The sequence below is a fragment of the Pleurodeles waltl genome, chromosome 3_1 (assembly GCF_031143425.1).
Source record: "Pleurodeles waltl isolate 20211129_DDA chromosome 3_1, aPleWal1.hap1.20221129, whole genome shotgun sequence".
Lineage (NCBI taxonomy): Eukaryota > Metazoa > Chordata > Amphibia > Caudata > Salamandridae > Pleurodeles > Pleurodeles waltl.
Genome location: NC_090440.1, coordinates 512484508 through 512496068, shown reverse-complemented (window position 1 = coordinate 512496068; position 11561 = coordinate 512484508). Strand labels below are relative to the sequence as shown.

The 11561-nt window shown below is 45.5% G+C and overlaps 1 protein-coding gene across 2 annotated transcripts in view; it reads left to right on the top strand.

Moving 5' to 3' along the window:
• The first annotated feature begins 2373 nt into the window (after positions 1-2373).
• LOC138284229 (protein FAM169B-like) overlaps positions 2374-11561 on the top strand; it is a 322775-nt gene continuing 313587 nt past the window's right edge. For both annotated transcript variants that reach the window (XM_069222766.1, XM_069222767.1), the window contains exon 1: positions 2374-2477. The gene's annotated coding sequence lies outside the window, so the exon portion shown is untranslated. The remainder of the gene's footprint in view (positions 2478-11561) is intronic.

Below are 11561 nucleotides of genomic sequence, written 5' to 3'. Positions count from 1 at the left end.
CTGAAGGGGTGTATCGCCTGTCAGGCAAGTGGTGCGCCAGAGCCTCCAGCGCCAGTCATCACCAAAGATGGCCCCACCATCCCTTGGCAGAGGGTCAGCGCTGACTTTGGGAGCCTACCTGATGTTAATAGTGGTGGACGACTACTCCCGGTGGACGACTACTCCCGGTACCCCAAGGTGGGGCTTGTGCCAACTACGTCAGCATCCGTGGTCAACCCGAAGATCGAGAAAATGATGGCCACCCATGGCCTATTTGGTGAGATCTGCATGGACAACGGGCCCTCCTTTAATAGTCAGGAGTGGTCCGACCTCTTGATGTCCAGGAACACCAAACACCATCAAATCACACCCAGGTAGCCCGAGGGAATGGAGAGGTGGAGCGATTTGTCAAAACACTGTCAAAGACTATTGGCATCGCCACAGCCGAGTCACAGAACATCGAGAGTGCTTTGTACACTTTCCTTCGCGAGTACAGGGTCACAGCCCACGCCTCCACGGTAGTCACTCCAAGCCAGCTGTGCTTTGGGTGAGTGGTAACTGATATCATCCCTCACTACCCTCTATGGAACACACAGTTGGTTTCTGCGAACTGGTCGATGGAACGGAGGTCACGCAACAATGACTATGCATCATGGAGACGCAGGGCCCGGCCTACTTCAGTCGGTGTTGGAGACAAGGTACTTGTCAAAGATTGCCACTCAGGAGGGAAGTTTTGGCTGCTCTTCGAAGCTGAGCCATGGACAGTAACCGCCATAAAAGGGCCCATGATAACAGCGAGGAGAGGCAAGGAGCACCTCATGAGGAATGTGTCCCAGTTCAAGAGACTCTCTTTCCCTTTCCTTACCAGCGAGGTGGGAGATGACCCTCTGAGCGATGGTTTTCAGAGCGAACCTGAAGAAGCGGCCCTCTCACAGGAACTCTAAACCCCGGACAGGCGCATGCTGGGGGCAGGTGCTACATTGGGACTACTGTTGCCGTCAAGCCACCCATCCGCTGCTGCTGAGGAGGGCGCGTGGGCCGCAAAGGACAGATTGACCGAGAGTGAGGCCCACCTGATGCCATCTGAGAGGTCGGGAGGTGGGCAATACCATCTGAGGTATGCTGACTTTATGACAGGCTAAAGCAGACCCCGCCCAGGGTGTGTTTTTACCTTATCCTGATTATGTTCTACTTCTATTGTGTCTCTCTCGTGGGTTCTTATTTCTTTGTGGTCATTCCTGTTTTGGGGAGGAATGTAGTGTTTTGGATGACCAGGTGAGCCCACCGGCAGCCCCAGGAGAAGGGGAGTTCTGGATCACAACCCCTCCCCATGAGTGTTTAATGGTGGAGGCATGGTGACTTAGAGGGAGGGTATATTATATAGCAAAAACGCGGGAGCGGGGAGGTATTGAGTTAACGAGTCTGAAGTGGGAATCGAGAAGTAATAAAGAGGCGTGAGCCGCATCACACCTGTAATGTTATGTAACGGTCTAGTGGTCTGCCACTAGACCATCCGGATATGCCCCGGAAGACGGAACTTGTTCCGGTCGGCCGGGGGAGTTAAATAAAGGTGGTGCCCGCCGAGCGTGAGCATTCCCCTCAGCGTATAACGAGTCAATGTGTCAGCTGTCAACTATCAAGGTGTGCAGCGCGCGCTCTTATTATCGCAATAGGAGCAGTACAACACCATCACTGCCTCTGTGTCATCTATAAAACCCACCGCCGACTCTACACCTGTTATGTTGTTTGTTTTTGCCTATTTCTAGCCTGTTTCGGCCCACGTTTTCTATACTCCCAAAGGCCGCAGCTCAGACAGGCTTTCGCTTGGGACGGAGGTTTTCATTGACTTCCATTCTGAGCGCATGAATTGTTGCTGGGGAGGCACTAACAGCTCGATGAGAGTGACGTTTTTTCAACAGGTGCTTCATTGGAGCACTAAATGTTCCGCCTTACAGAGCACTTGTTCCCCCTTCCACCTTTTGTTTGTATTTTCTTCCTTCTGTTTGTTGTATGCTTCCCCCTCTGCTTTTGTTTCCTTCTTTCTCCTCTCCGTTTCTTTGACTCCATTCACTTTTAGTTATGCAGTAGACCTTGTCCTGTTTTCTCAGTGTCGAGGTCTTCACTTCCGTATTCATTTCCTGCTTCACTCTCTATTTTTTTTCTCTCACACCCCCCTGCCTGACTTCTCTGCGCTACCAAATGCAACTGCAAATCGGGTGTTATTTAAGAGCCACCTGGACGAGAATACATGCTGTCACAATTGAACTACAGAAACTGAAACCCTTCAGTATGTTAGGAAGCCACAGCTTCGTGGTCCAATGAGAGAGGCGACGGCAGACGGGTGCATTTCGGAAGCAGCTTATATTTCACAGCAGAACCAACCCGGGGGAGTGGGGCGAAATGACACGAGGCTGTCAGCCAATCCGAGCCTCCGCAGCACAAAAAAACAAAACACTTAACGGAAGTGCGGCGTTCCTGCTTAGAAGGGCGCATACGTGGTGAGTCTGTAGTTTAGCCCAGACAAAAGCGTTGCAGTAGGAGTCTTAGTATTACTAGTCTATCTGGCGCTGTGGTGTCTTGCCAGAAGTGAGTGTTGTGGGATGGATCATGGAAGTAGCATATCTTGTTTGTATAAATACACCTTCGTTGAACAGCAGTGTGCGTGCTCTTCTAGGCTTTCCGATGCTTATTCCGTATGTCAAATGCAGGTAAAACCCATTGAGCCTAAAACAATGTTGGGACTATGTTGGGAAGAGAGAGTAAGACTCAACATTTATTCGGTGATAGCCCATCCCTTCAAAACTGCCTGTAACGCATTTGCATTTAACGTGAGACTTAACTGTAAGCAGGTGACGTTTTGTTTGGTAGGCACGCAAAAGGAAACTAGAATCAGTGTAAATGGGGAATCATTGCAATGAAAACGCCTAATTTCGTGTTATGACACAGCTAGGACAGATTTAAATGAAGGCCGCCTTGTCAGGTCAGTATCGTTTCCCTTTAATGTCAGATTGTGAGTTAAAAATAGGTGAATTTGACAACAATCCGGGACAAAGAAGGGTGTGATAATAGTATAAAACCATCCAGATATCAGTTAATGCGACGTCTGGTGCTGCATCAGGCAAGGAAGACTAGTAGTCTGGATGCGTTTATCTAAACTTCAGTATATAAACAATATATAAAGAACGCTCAGTGAAATACTGCACACGTAGATCGATGACTGTGGAATGTGCTATGTATTGGACTTATGTAAAGATAAGCGGCAACGCGGTAAGGTCTTCTGTAAAATCCTTTACTTCCAAATCCACATAAGGAGCGGCGACGATCTCTCACGCAGTGCGTTTCCCGTTCCCTGCCAACCGCTACCCACAACGTCCTCTCGTCCCTCAACGCCAACCCCTACATTCCACTACCTATGTTCCCCACATTCTATGTTCCTACACACAATACCACACACCTTCCCCCCCCAACAAAATTTAAATACAATTGTTCAGTGGGAAAGAACAACCAAACAACACAAAATAAGTGCAATTGTATATATACATATACCTCTAATTACAATTTGAGTTCAAATGTTTAGAGAAACATGAAAAACATGAATAATTCATTGGTTTGTTACATAGGAGGGGTCATTTTGACCCTGGCGGTCACCGACCGCGGAAGCACCGCCAACAGGCTGGCGGTGCTTCCTGGGCCATTCTGACCGCGGCGGTAAAGCCGTGGTCAGAAAAGGGCAACCGAAACCGCCGGTTTACCCCTGGCCCAGGGATTCCGACCCCCTTCCCGCCACCCTGTTTCTGGCAGTTCTTACCGCCAGGAACAGGATGGCGGTAACGGGTGTCGTGGGGCCCCTGCACTGCCCATGCCAGTGGCATGGGCAGTGCAGGGGCCCCCTAACAGGGCCCCATAATGATTTTCAGTGTCTGCCTCGCAGACACTGAAAATCGCGACGGGTGCAACTGCACCCGTCGCACCCCAGCAACTCCGCCGGCTCCATTCGGAGCCGGCTTCATTGTTGCTGGGTCTTTCCCGCTGGGCCGGCGGGCGGCCTTTTGGCGGTCGCCCGCCGGCCCAGCGGGAAAGCCAGAATGGCCGCCGCGGACTTTTGACCGCGGTGCGGTCATTCGGCGGTTCCCGCCAGGCGGGCGGCGCGGTTGGAATGACCGCCATAGTCTTTTAAATAGGTAGGAGTTTTCCTCTCTCTCTCACTATGTCGCAACGCCCTATCCACATTCACACAACTCTCATGATGGACCGTCTTGTCACCTGCATCGAGGGCACTCTCAAATAAGTATCAATTACACCCCTCCAAACATCCCTTATTATCCTTACTTTAACACCGGCACTTTGCCCCACCTTCAGTCAACTCATACGAGATTTGACATTGTGACACAGTTTGTTGCACAATTGATAATCCTGTACCTTATCCCTCATTTTATTCTCACACTCAACCCCAAATTTCACTTGATTTCTCTCCATTAGCCACCAAGGAACCAAGCCAGTAGACAGTTTTCTTCCTCTTAACAATTCAAAAGGCATCTTTCCCGTCACAGAATAAGGAGTCACTCTACACGATGAAAGCATATTCCTTAAGGCCTGTTTCCACAGAATACCAGATTTAAAGGCCAATTGTATTGTTTCTTTAACAAACCTATTGAATCTCTTGACCTGACCATTTGAAGAGGGATTATATAAAGCCACCTTCGCATGTTTGATACCATTCTTTTTTAAGAATGCAGACATTTTCGTCAAAGTGAATTGTACACCATTGTCTGATACAAGAGTTTCTGGTACCTTCTCCCTGGAAGATATATTTTCCAAAAATTCTATCACTGTCTCCGTGGAAATTTTGCTCACAAATTGCACTTCAGGCCGTTTAGAAAAATAATCAATCAATACTATGGCATATGCTTCCCTCGCTGGTAAAGTAGAAAATGGACCCATACAATCAATTGCCAACTTCCTCCAAGGCCTATCCGGTAACTCAACCAGTATTGACGGTGCAGTACAAGTTTTCACACTCGTATCACTCTGGGCACAATTTCTTACAAATCTGTTGATCACATCCATACCAGGCCACCAGAAAAATTATTTCACTTGCCTCTTATTCCTAGACATGCCACTACGCATCCCCTTTGAGGAAATTATTCTGTCACCCCTTAGAATTACCTCACCATCTAAACTAGGTTCATCCTTTAATTTCCATAAAGCATGACTTTCAGCTCTCAACGCACGTTCACTAGGCCAGCCGTTAAGTATGTATCCCTTCACCATTTGCATATCATTATCCTTCATCATTTCTTGATCCCATTCCTGCTAAGTTAACATTGCTTGTCCTGATACCTCATGCAATTCCAATCCCAAAAATACATCCTCATACGTAAACAGTACATCATACTCCATATCGATGCACCTATCATCATTAGGTAAACGGGACAGACCATCAGCAATAAAATTGCTCCTTCCGGGTATATATTCCACTTCGAAAAAATACTTTTGCAGCTTAGAAGCAAGTATTGGTGATAAATTCTTCCCACCGCCAGGATGCAAAATATTGACTAAGGGCTTGTGGTCTGTGCATAACTTAAACTTTCTTTCCCATGCATACATTCGAAATCTTGGTACATCTCATGAAACTGCTAACAATTCCTTCTCAATCACAGAATAATTCCTTTCGGATTTTGATAACGTGCGCAAAGTATACGTTGCAATCCATTTTTCCTGACCTTTTCTTTGTGATAAGACAGCCCCAATTCCCTAGTTACGTGCATAAACTGCAATTACACAATCCGTATTCGTTTCAAATGGTTTTAAACATGGAGCTTGAACAATCTCACGTTTGATACAATCAAAACACGAAGACTGTTCCTGCCCCCATACAAACAGAACATTTTTCTTTAAGATTTTTCTCTCACAGTGATGTCCAGATACGAGATGGGGAACATGGCGGCCGCGTAAACGCGCGGTCGCAAGCTCTTTCCCGGCCGGCGCTCGCACCTGTCACAGCACGACGCTGTAGACGCCGTGCTTTGAACGCAAGCAGCCGGATGAGCCTCGCGCTACGCCCCCGCCCTTTGGGAGATCCAGGGCCAAACAAGGGGCCATTTCTTATCAAGGAGACGCCAAGGATCGGCGCCCCATTCCTAGGATTTTTCCTGGAGGCAGCGTTAGTTTGGGGCCAAAGGAGACGCTTATTATTTGACAACTGCTTCCGGGGGCCATGCTTGGGAGCAGCCTTCTGCACTTGTAGGAGAGACTTGGAGGGAGACACCAAAACATTTCAGGATCGCAGCAAGTATTTTTCTATTGTTTGGGGGGGCTCTGCTTATATGACGCCGACTAAATTGAGAATACAGGCGTCTTCTAAGGGCCCCCCATTGTTGCAAAGCCAGAGAGCTCTGCTTAGCCTTGGGAGAGGTGAGGAGGCACTCCCGAAAAATACTCTTAGTAGTTTGCAAAGCTCTAGTAAGGGAAAAGAGGGGGAGTCTGGAAGCAAGAGGGCACAAGTGAAAGGGTTTGGGAAATCCAAAAAAGGGAGTTTGTCTTTACCCCTTTTGTCTGGTTTGGAGCCCAGGAAAAGGAATAATAACAGATCTGGTAAAGCTAGTAAGGCATTGGGTGCGCAAGGTTTACCTTCCGAGGAAGAAACATTGGTTTCCCCCCTTGCTCCTTTTTTGAGGAATATCTCATACTGTCAAGCGATGCAGTCACCACAGCCTTTAGAAGGATCCCTCCCCTCTCGGTCCCCTTCATCTTCCTTCCTAGAGCATAGAAGTCAGACAGGTGAGAATGAGTATGCGCAAACCCAATCAGTGGCGTGCAGTGAGGCACAGGGCCCCTTGGCTATGAAGGCTCTAGAGTCGAGATCATCTGCACATGACTCTGCGGTACAGAACCTCTTGATCTCCTTATCTGAGGAGATCAGGGGTAAATTTGAGGTATCTGAGTTTAACCAAGGGAAGATCAGAGAGTCCTGCGCTGCTTTGGAGACTAAACGTAATGCTTTGACGGAAAGGATAAGTCATTTGGAAATGGTGGTGTCATAGCAGGAAGCCCATGTTCTGTCCAACACTCAGGGTATTTCCCGGTTATCACGCGATGGCAAGATGGTACAGGAAAAGCTAGAGTCCCTGGAAAACAACCTACGAAGAAACAATATTAGAATCCTGAATGTACCCGAGGGGCTGGAAGGAGAGGATATCAAGGCCTTTGTATTGACTTTGCTTGAGAATTTTTTTCCTACAATGGATCAGACAAAGCTGAGAGAGGATATACAAAGGGTTCCCTGGGATCCTTTTAGGAGGAAGCCTGATAGGAAGACCCCTAGGAAGATTTTGGTTAACTTTGGCACTTACTCCGTAAAAGAGAGAATTCTGTCTGAAGCTCTCAAGGCGGGTAGTTTTTCAATGGGTGATTGGACATTTCGGATTCGTTCAGACTTATCTAAAACAACTTTAGATAGGCAATGGGAATTGGGGAAGTATATGCAAGAGCTTAAGTCTCTTGGCGCAACAGTTCAGATGAGGTTCCCAGCTTTTTTGAAGATTATGTGGAATAATACGATGCATAATATTAGGGAACCCGCGGAAGTGCAGGCGTTAATTGAGAAAATGAAAAAAGGCTGAAAGACCCGGGTAAAACAAAAAAAAAAAGAAAAGAAAAGCTGCCCGGTTAAGAGCTCATATGGGCGGTCACAGTCGCCCTTGAAGTCGAGGGAGGGTTCCCATGGTAGGAGGAGGTCTTGGGAGTGTTTGGGGTATAAGTCAGGAGATTTTTTTTTTTTCTTTTTCTTCACATGAGGTGGGGGTGGGGTGGGGGGTTAGCAGGGTCGGGGGGGGGAATATGCAGTGTCTGAAAATGTCCTCAGTAGTGTGCTATGGGTCTGTACGAGGGTCCTTGACCTTTTTTTCGGTAATAACCCTTTTTATGATTATCAATGGTTAACAGGGCAGGGGTCATTTTGAAGTTTTTATCATGGAATGTAAATGGTCTGCGGGTTCCGGGGAGGAGGAGGAGAATTTTTGAGTTCTTAAAAAGGGCAGATGAGCAGGTAATGTTTTTTACAAGAAACCCATTTGTTAGAAACCGAATGGAAGGTATATCTTAAAAATTTGAATTGGGTGGGTTATCTCGCATGTACTAATCAATCGTGTGCAATTAAGGGGGTGGCAATTTTGATAAAGAAGTCAGTGGGAGTGAAGGTGGATAATATTAAGAAGGATCTTAGGGGGAGATGGTTGATTTTGGAAGCCGCTTTACATGGTATCGGTTTTACCATTGTTGTATATTACGGTCCCAATATTGACGATCCTTCACCCTTCCAAGACCTTTTTTCACATTTGTTAGTTGTTAAATACCCGATTATAATTGGAGGAGATTTCAACATTTTATTGAATCCTTCTTTAGACAAGTCTACTCCAAGGCCAACGGTTAATCTACCTAGAACCTGGTCTAGGATAAAACAAGGAATGCTAGATCTTGGTTTAATGGATATTTGGCATCAGAAGGGTGGGAGAGGGCTTAGGTACACATTTAATAATAAAAAATATGGTCATCATTCAAGGTTAGATTTCTTTTTAATCCAACAACAGTTAAGAGATATGGTAATATCGGTTAGTCATGCCCCGGCACATCTCTCAGATCACTCAGCAGTATTAATGCAAGTCTCTCTTAATAATCAAGCTCCTAGTTCCAGGTGGACAGTAAATCGTTCTTTGTTTTTGGATGAGTTATTGGTGGATGGGCTGAGGAAAGATACTAATGAATTCTTTAAATTGAATTACGGATCCACCACATTGCAGACATTGTGGGACGCATATAAAGCGTTTATTAGAGGTAGGCTTGTAGGGTTGGCCACTTGCAGATATAGAGCAGAGAGAGACCAGTTGAAACAACTTGAGCTTAAGGTGGCCTCCTTGCAGGAAGCCTCCTCAAGGGCGGAGGAAAAACAGAGGTTTTTTTTTTAATGCTCAGTTAGAATTAGCTAGGTCAAAGTTGGGTCTATTCTTAGAGGGGAAAGCAAGAAGGGCATGGGAATGTAGTAGGTTTGCCCATTATGAATATGGGGAAGGCTGTGGAAGGCTTTTGGCATGGAAAACTAGGTCAGACCGTTCTAGGAATATAATATCACTTGTTAAATCAGAGATTACGGGAGTTGATTGTATAACTAACTCCGAAATAGAGGAGGCCTTTGTGGGTTTTTTAAAGAATCTGTATACGGAAAATCAGCACTCTGACGTAACGTTTGAAACGTCTGTAAAGGGGTACTTGGAAGCGCTTCATCTCCTCCAGTTAACAGCATCAGAACAGAACCTACTTGTGAGAGAAATAGATCTCGGGGAGGTGAGGATGGCGATTCTGAATTTAAAGAAGGGGAAAGCTCTGGGTCCAGATGGTCTGTCAAATGAATAATATAGTAATCTTTGTGAGGAATTGGTTTCTATTTTGACAGAGTTGTTTAACTTCCTTTTACAGGAGGGGGTGGATATGCCTAGGTCTTGGAGTGAGGCAGTTATAAGTCTTCTATTGAAGCCAGGGAAGGACCCAGCCCTTTGTAGCTCATATAGACCAATCTCCCTGTTGAATTCAGATTATAAGCTTTACACACACATATTGGCCAACATAGTGTGATTTGTGAATTGATCTTTGAAGACCAGAAAGGGTTCATCAGAGGTAGATATTTGCATGAATTGACTCATGACTTACTGGGGACAGTGGATCTGGCTATCATTGGAAAAAGTCCCCTTATCAGTTCTCACGTTTGATGCTGCCAAAGCTTTTGACCGAGTAAATTGGTGCTTTTTACAACGTGTAATGGAGGCCTTTGAGGTGGGCCCGAAATTCATAAAGGCAATTCAGGTTATTTATAAAGATCCATCAGCTTGTATTTTGATTAAGATTTAATATTCAGAGAGGGACGCGGCAGGGGTGTCCATTGTCTCCTCTTCTTTTCAATTTATACATTGAGCCTCTGGCGGTAAAAATCAGGGCGGATAGAGCGATCCCTCCTTTTCGATGTATGGGTTAGGAGAAGAAGGTTGCTCTGTATGCTGACTACCATAGGATATATACGGGTGATTTGACGCAGGGTTTTGCCCAAATTTTAACATGCTTGAAGGAATATGGAGATATTTCGGGCTATGCTGTTAATCCAGAGAAAACTGAGATTATGTGTTGGAATACTGCCTTTGATAGTCTACTGATCAAGCAACAGATCAGATATCTGGGTATTCAAGTTATTTCCAATCTTAATGAATTGGCCTGGGTTAATTTTGATAAAACTTGCAAAGAAACTCGCAACTTATTGAAGACCTGGGCCGGGCTCCCTCTGTCCTTTATACGCAGAGTAAATATTCTTAAAATGATGATTCTCCCTAAATTTACATTCTTATTTAATACGATCCCCTTGGAGTTTAAGAAGAGATGGTTTCAGAAGATGCAAGCTGACCTGACTTCGTTTGTTTGGTCCTCAAAAGGTGTGAGGATTGCTTGACAGAAATTATGTATGCCCAAGGGGAAGGAAGGAATTGCAGCTCCTGATTTTTATAAATATTATTTAGCTTTTCATTTGAAAAATGTTAGGATCCTATTACGGGATAGGTCTGAATATACGTCATTCTGGTATGTAGCGACTAAGGAATTTTCGGCAGCTGGCAGCCATTTTTTGTGTAAGTGTGGTCACCCAAATTTTTTCAAAAAGATTCGATTGAAGTATCTTAAAGATGCTGCTAGAGTATGGTGGTTGGTTCGCCAAGCTTTTCATATTAATTACTACAGTCCTAGGGCTCCGGTTTGGGATTCCCCTGGCACTCCTGAGTTTCTTTTAGATAGATTAGCTGTGGCATTGAAAGGAGTGACAAAGTGGGGGCAACTTTTGAAGGATGCGAAGCCGGTCCCCTGGACAGAATTGGAGGAATTAACAGATTATAAATTTTCAAGGTTTAAGTATGTACAACTGGCGAGCTGGGCGGCATCTCTTCAGGAGAAAGGGGGAGTGTATAACTCCTGGGCGGGGAAACTATCTTCGACCTTGGTACATAAGGAAGTTTCTGTTTGGTATCAGGCATTGCTTGATGCACCAGATTCAATGGCTTTGTTTCTCGAGAAGAAATGGGGAGAAGTTTTTCCAAATTTGGATTTAGTGCATATTTGGGAAAGGTCAAGCTCCATGCTATGGTCGGTAACTAGGTCAGTCGCTCTGGAAAAAAAAATCAACTGTTTACCATGCATAGAGCTTATTGGTCTCCCCGGAGGCTGTCTGCGGTGGGGAACTTAGAAAAGAAGTGTCCGCGGTGTGGAGAGCCAAAAGTAGATGACGTGCACATGTTCTGGAGTTGTCCATATTTAGCTCCTTTTTGGTCAGGGATTAAAGGTTTTCTTAAGCAATTCATAAGTATTGATATAGAATTTTCATCCCCCCATTGGTATTCTTTGGTGTTCTTTCCAATTCAACATGGGAACTGAAGTTATCAAGGCCGTGTAAGGGTATATTGTTTCTGTTGATATTATTGGCTAAGAGGCAAATATGTTTAAAGTGGGTTAGTCCGTCACCTCCAAGTGTTTTGGATTGGATGTCTTCAGTGGAT